The sequence below is a fragment of the Montipora capricornis genome, chromosome 11, assembly GCF_036669925.1.
Source record: "Montipora capricornis isolate CH-2021 chromosome 11, ASM3666992v2, whole genome shotgun sequence".
In the NCBI taxonomy this organism is placed as follows: domain Eukaryota; kingdom Metazoa; phylum Cnidaria; class Anthozoa; order Scleractinia; family Acroporidae; genus Montipora; species Montipora capricornis.
In genome coordinates, this window is record NC_090893.1 from 26,691,173 (window position 1) to 26,698,672 (window position 7,500).

General features: G+C 38.1%; 1 protein-coding gene across 1 annotated transcript in view; it reads right to left on the minus strand.

Moving 5' to 3' along the window:
* Window positions 1–7,500, minus strand: part of LOC138023522 (uncharacterized) — a 32,996-nt gene that overhangs the window by 22,683 nt on the left and 2,813 nt on the right. The gene's annotated exons all lie outside the window — the stretch shown is intronic.

A 7,500-nucleotide genomic window follows, 5' to 3' on the forward strand; every position in this document is an offset into this window, starting at 1 on the left:
ACAGCTGCAAAAGATCTGTGATAGGGTTCCAGAATTTCTGCAGCAGTTGGCTACAAAATCTGATAATTTCGGGTGTCTGCGAAATTTCTTCGGTATCCGACCATCTGCCATGTTGGCCGCAAAACGTATGTGGGATGGAGCCAAAATGATGACCGTAATAGTAATATCTTGCACTTTTCTCGGACATGCTCCACATTGCAGAAATAAATAAGTATCCTTAGTTGATCTTTAAACAGTGTCCGTGAAAACTCGATAGTTTAAGTGTTTTTGTAAAACCTTCCGACAAAAACCACAGAGTTACGTTAGAAAATGCTATTTTGGAAAAACACAAAATATTTTGGAAAGCGTTGAGGGGTATTGCGTGAGTTTTATAATCACAGAAAAAAAACATAAGGCGAAGAGCACGTTTTTGAAGACGTAAGATTATGTTTCTGTGAGTTTTTCCAGCTTGGCCCCACGCTGTTATACCATATAATAAATAGGGTTAAATCAGCGATTTGTAAATATGGTGTAAAGTATTAAGTGGTACGAATTGTTTTAACCTAGCAATAATACCCATCGATATACTTATTTTTGAGGCTAGATGTAAAATATGATGTTTCCAGGAGAGATTCTAAGCTTGGCTACGCTTGTAAAATTTCTTCCAGTCGGTATTTTTTTGGTTGTTTGAAATTTTTTGAGTAGTTGCAGAGGTTTTAATTTCTGTGTCTTCTGTGAGCCGGGTTGCAGCACGGCCTGTCGCCATCGGAGCGTCTAATAATTTATCACGTACATCACGACCGCTTAGAACCCGTGGACACGACAAACTGCCTTGAACAGCCCCGGGTTGAAAAGAATAAACTGCAATTGGTAAATCACTGAAGATGGCTTGAAAAGAAGAAGTAACTGGTAGTGGAACATATCTCATTTCGTTTCCAGCACCAAGTCTAGCATCAATATTATGTCTGTCAAATCAAAAGCAAAATCATGAAAATTACCTTACCGGCTCATAACACTGAAATGATGCAAGAAAAACCTAAATATCTTTGTCAAAAGATATAAAACAGAACTTACATTAAATTGAAGTCCACGAGATTATCCTCATTCACCTGCCAACTAAACTCCATACTATAGAAGCGCAATGATGAATGACATGCAGGGGTTCTCTCCCGCAAGCTCCAGATGATTGGTTGTACAATAATTAGTATTGGTCGGTTTGATTGGGTAAGTGCACTCTCAAGAAACGTTTCGACGACCTTGCCTGAGAGTGCACTTCGGAACTTTTAGGTTTCCGTAGCGACCAAGTACGATCAGTCAAGCCAAACATGACCCATTCACACACAGGTTCGTCTCAAGTTAACTTGAAACACACTTCAAGTGCACTTGAAACGTCTAATGTGATTCCACCTAATGTTTTGCACCGATTGGCCTATTGTTTACCTTTAATAAAAAGCTTTTCATTGTTTCTATAAGGTGTCATTTTATTCTACACAATAACTTTCAACATGTTTGCTGAGAGTAAGACCAACACAAAGATCAGCTGTTGCAAGGTTACTCAGCAAGAGTTTGGACGGCGAATGAAGCGAAGACTCGCTGCGGTTGTCGGTCGCTCTGGAATAAGAGAGCAGTTAAACGATGTAATTCCTAAGCTTAAACTGGCCCAACTATCGCTGAAACTAATATGCCTAACGACAAAGATGAACCGGTGACAGATACGAAAAATACTTGAAAAAGACAACGGGAAAATTGTTCCCAAACAGATGAAGACGCTCCAGCCGGCGGCCATTGCTGCGATGCCTCGAAAAGTGCCGAGACCAACGCCAAACTCGACAAAATTTCACAGGTCGTGGCCGAATTTGATGCTGTTAAAACACGTGTGATGCAGCTAGAAGAAGAGAATAAGCAGTTGGCACAAGCGGCGGAGAACACTGAGAAGTAACAGACCATAATGCCACTACGGTTTACGCCCACAGTGGTTTAGAAAATAATAATCAAAAACTTAAGTCCTTCAAGGAAGAGCTCGAAGTCATGAATTTAAAGCGACATAACATTAAACTAGAAGCCTACACAAGGAGAGAAAATATTAAGATATTTGGTATTGAATATGAACGAGGGAAACCCAATTATTAGAAAAGAGGAGCTGGTTCGTATCATGATACGCGAGAAGATGAATATTCCAGAAGAAGACGTTGAAGGCTTTCAATTCGAGCGAGTGCATCGGATTCCAACACGGCAGGATATGGCTCGCTCTTCCAAGCCGAGACAGTTTTTACAAGAACAGGAATATATGTGGTCCTTTGCTAAGAACCTTAAAGGTAATGGAATTGGAATTGCTAACGATTTTCCGAAAGAGATCGACGAAATCCACCAGAAGCTCTATCCGGTTTTGAAGGAGGCAAAGAAGACAGGACAAAAGGCCAGTTTTAAAGTCGATAAATTAATCATCAGTGGACAGGAATAAGGAGGTGTGGAGACAGAAAACCATGCACGTTATGGTTTAATTATGAACAGTTAAAGCGTTCGGCTGACAGAGGGCCGACGTGCCAAAGCACGCCGATGGACTTTGTAGGTACATATTTGTGTCTTTTAAACATTGTCTTGTTGTCATCAATTTTACAAATTGTTGTCACGTTATGTTTGGGTTCTTCTGCGACCTATCTTGCATTCAATTTTAGAGCGTGAAATGGGCGTCGAGACATTGAAATTGGTTTCCTTATATGTGAATGGCTTTAGTAATTTTCATAAAAGAAAAACAATTTATAATTGGTGTCGAAAGAAAAATGCTGATTTCTCCTTTTTACAAGAAACACATTCCAAAAACGTTTTTGAAACACAGTGGAAAAATTAAAGGAGGGGGGGAGGGGGCAGATTATTATATCACATGGAGTTCAAATTCTCGTGGAGTTGCCATCTTGATAAAAAAAGGTGTTGATTACACTCCCCACTCCAAAATCATAGACTCTTTGGGACGGTATATTATTTTAAAAGCTTAGATTAGATTTATGTCCTTATCAACATCTAAGCACCAAACGAAGATAAGGACAGTTTCAAATTCTTTGCCGATTTGTTAGCAAGGTTGAAAAATGAAAATTTGGACGAAGAAAACATCATTGTAGGAGGAGATTTTAACTGTCCACTTATTACGATCCTTGATACTAACGCCTAGAAAATCAGTGGTATCAATCATAAATGGCATACAAGGTGACCTTGACCTAATAGATATCTGGAGAGTGAAAAAGCCCAACACAAAAAGCTATACGTGGAGTCAAAACTCCCCAGTGATACTTTGCCGTTTGGACTATTGGTTGGTCTCTAATAATCTACATGATTTCACTTCATCAACAGATATAATTTCAGCTATCAAGACAGACCATTCGGCAATCTCTTTAGAATTAAATAATAATGTCAATCAAATCAAAGGTCCTGGAATTTGGAAAATGAATTGTGCTCTCTTGGAAGATGACCGCTATGGTGAGGATATTCAATCAAAAATACCCGTCTGGCTGGCTGAAGGGTACAAGGATTTTTCGGACAATCAAAACATCTGAGATTGGCTGAAATACAATATTAGAGCTCATGCAATTCAGCACTCAAAACAGGGAAAAGGAAAGGATTGAATAAGAAAATAACTTACAAGAAAAATGCTCTAACGCAAAGATGGAATTCGAAGGTGTCCCAACAACGAATATAGGAGCTCGGAGTTGTTCGGAGTTGCTCGAAGCAACTTTGTCATTACAAATTGTTTCCAATGCTACAAAATCTACGTTCAGGGCTTTCTCAAGCCCTGGCTTAACCTGGCCTGCGAGTTTATAGTTCCTTTCGCGTATTATGTACGCCGCGGCTTGTTTCCTCTCGCCGTATAAATGGCCCTATTGTGCACTCGTCGCGACGAGATTTCTGTTCTTAAATAAATCTGGGACTGTTTGTCGGCCTCTTTGGCGTGAAATGGTTTTATTTCAATTTGAAATACTCTTCGATGATTACTCTACTTGTCTTCGAACAATTTGATGGAGACACTAGTGTCATGTTTTTTTTTTTTTTTTTCTTTTTTTTCCCACAGTTCGTGAGACCAATGCTTGGTCTATTTTTCGTGAATTGCTCTTAATACATATTACGTATGGAATAAAGTTTTATGAATGGAGTCCCAGAAGTGGGACATTAGTAGCACCGTTGGTGTGTTTAAGAGTTTAAAGCATTTGCATAAATTACTTTTGGTCTTAATTTCGTAAAATAGAATAAAGTAGGAGATCATTATATTTTACAAAACTACGCTAGCCTTGTTGTTCTATAAACTTTCACTTATAGCGGCAGAAGCATGATCTACGTTTGTCCGTAATATTTAAACAGCGTCTTATACACTAGTAAATGAATAACTGGAGCCGACAATGTGTAATAGAACGCTATCGTAGATGGAACAATTGAGGAAACTTTTCCAGAAAGAGACGGTTCGCCTTGAAACGAAATTCCTGTAGCGTTATTCGTTGCTTTTCAAATTTAAGTTGTTTCGAATGTGCAAAACGAATGTGCAAACGAGCAGGGTTCTTGTTAAGAGCCGGTGACCAGTTATTTTTACCGGCTGTTTCGCTGAAATATTTACCGAAATTATCCAGCGAATCATCGTCTGTTCAAAGGTGAAATTACATTGCGTTTATGTGAAAATATTGCTTTCCCCCTCCAACCAATCCTGTGAAGGTATCTGGCACATGCTATCGCTTCGAAAGTATGCTATTTTTTAAAGCAATCCACCTTGATTTTGCCAACTCATCCCTCGAAACGATGTCCGCCATGTTTCCTTCCCATTCCTCCCGCGGCCATGGGAAACCCCCATAGCCATTATTAAACGTTTACAACATGGCATCCACGCGTGGAAAACGACAGAAAGGTCTTTCGGAGTTTAGTTTTCAGCCAAAGCGTCAGAAAAGCGGTGGCGAGTGAAAAGCAATGAAAAAGCATAACCTTCTTTTCTTTTGCTGAGTATTAAATAAATTGAGCAGGCGCTGGCACGCGACAGCGATCGATACGAACGTCAAGTTAAGACTTGAGCTCGCTAGCCCGTGCAGGGGCAAGTAACAAAGTTACCTGCTATTTTTGGGCTTTTACCTCTTGTGCAAAAACTTAGCAAGAACCCTGAACGAGTGTTTGATTCGTTACCGCGTGCTAGATTCAATAGCTAGATTTGTAAGTATGCGAAATTCCAGTAGTATTATTCGTTGCTTTTCAAATTGAAGTAGTTTCTATGATTTAAAAATTTGTTTCGAATGCGCAAACGAGTGTTTGATTCCTTACTGCGTGCTAGATTCAATAGCTAAATTTGTAAGTATGCCAAATTCCAGTAGTATTATTCGTTGCTTTTCAAATTAAAGTAGTTTCTATGATTTCAAAAAAGCGCAGATATGACTACCATTCCATCTCCTTCACTTGTTATTTCAACTTTGCGACTTCGTCCCTTATTCACCTTATTCCAAAGTTCATGAAGTAAGGTTACGATTTTGTTGTCCAATTTCAGTCGTTGCAAACGGTTTGTTAATACGTCCATCTCCAAAGCAGTTCGATTATTCGGTCCATCGTTGAACTGAAATTTTTTGTCCATTTCCTTTATACACGTGTCCATTTCTGGGTGTGCCATAAGGATGAAAAGCAAACCGGTTTGACGGGTTTTTTCTAGTCTACATTATTAAGGAGACCCTTTTGAATACTCATCATCTTCAAAATTGGTTTTTCTAACCAACCCTTAAACTTGCTTCAACTTGTTTGACTGTGACGTCAATGCCTTCTCATATATAAGCGCGATACTACCCGGTTGGTTTGGCGGAACCGTACCACCAGAACACATTACACTTCACTCCCTGCGGCCATCTTGAATATACCCTCGAACACCTACGTGGCATGCATTTTATTATAAACCCTAATCCAAAAACCGGTTTGGGTAGAATTTTTCATCAGCCGCCATTTTGAGTATACCCTCGAACAACAACGTGGAATGCATCTCATTATAACCTCCACTTGAATTTATTTGCATACATGAATAAAATTCACCTAGTCATTTCCCCTATACTACTTGCGGACGATACTACAGTAGTAATTTCAGACTTTAATTCTGCTCCCATCGTTCAGTTTAAGTTGATCGACGATTTTAAGAAGCTGTCAGGTTTAGCGATTAATCCCTCCAAAACTGAAGGTATGTGGATCGGATCCTCCAGAAGAAATAAAACAAAACCTTTTGGAATTAAATGGCCAAATGAACCCATCATAGCTCTGGCAGTCTACTACTCCTATGATCCAAAATTACTTCTAGACTGAAAGAATTTTATCGAAAAACTTGACACCATAAAGAAACTCATAAATATTTGGAGCTCCAGAGGTCTCTCCCTGCATGGAAAGGTGACTATTACTAAATAATTGATTATCCCAAAGTTTGTTTATGTATCCTCGCTGTTAACCACCCCTAAGGAAGTTATTAAACAATTAAACCAATTGCTGTTTAAATTTCTATGGAAAGGTGCTGATAAAGTAACACGCTTGTCAGAAATAAACGAATACGAAAAGGGTGGTTAAAAAATGATTGATTTTGAAATTATTGTTAAATCTTTGCGACTTACCTGGCTTAAGATAATTTGTGGTGAAAATGATGGTGCGTGGAAGAGTTACATAAGTAACATGCTGAAACAGTCTGGTGGTTTTTTTCTTATTTCGCTGTAATTACGATGTAATTACTATTCGCTCACAATTCTATACCAAACTTCTTCAATGGTGGTCCGAATTCCAAATTCGCATCAATAACAAGTTCGTCTTTTACAAAAACTTTTTTGAATCAGCCATTATAAACGACTAAATAATATAGATTCCTATAATGTTGTTATAAATATTATCAACAAAACAAACTTTTTGGTTTGGGCGGGTCTTCGACATGCTTTGATGATCAACGACAAGCAAGGTCTTTGATGTTTTGGAAAAGACATCAAAACATTATTACACGATGCTCATAAGTACAAAAGCAAAATTTCCAAACAATGCAGAAGTTTTAAACGTAATTTCAACTTAAACGAATAACAATTAAAGAAAGAGTTTGTCTTGCCTCACACAGTGAGCTTTGAACCTTACGTGAGAGTCTTCCACTACAAGGTCCTATATTCCATATTATTCACTAATACCAAGTTATTTAGGATAGGATTCATCACAGAAGATAAATGCTCCTTAAAATGTAAGTCTGAATCAGAAACCTTGAACCATCTTCTTTTTGGTTGCATAAAAAGGAAAAGTTTTGGAGAGACTTTTAATCTTATTTTTACAGTCTTTCAAAAGAATTTGTACACCTTACCTTGAAAGATGTTATTGTAGGTGTTATAATCACAAAATGCCCTCATTACTGATAGCTAAGATACAATTAGGGGACTGCAGAAGAATTCAAATATTACCTAATATAACTGGTTTCAGATTAAAGGTTAAAAATAAATTTGAAACAGAAAAATATGTGTGTATGAAGAATAACACTTTAGATAAATTTAATAAAAAGTGGCTAAT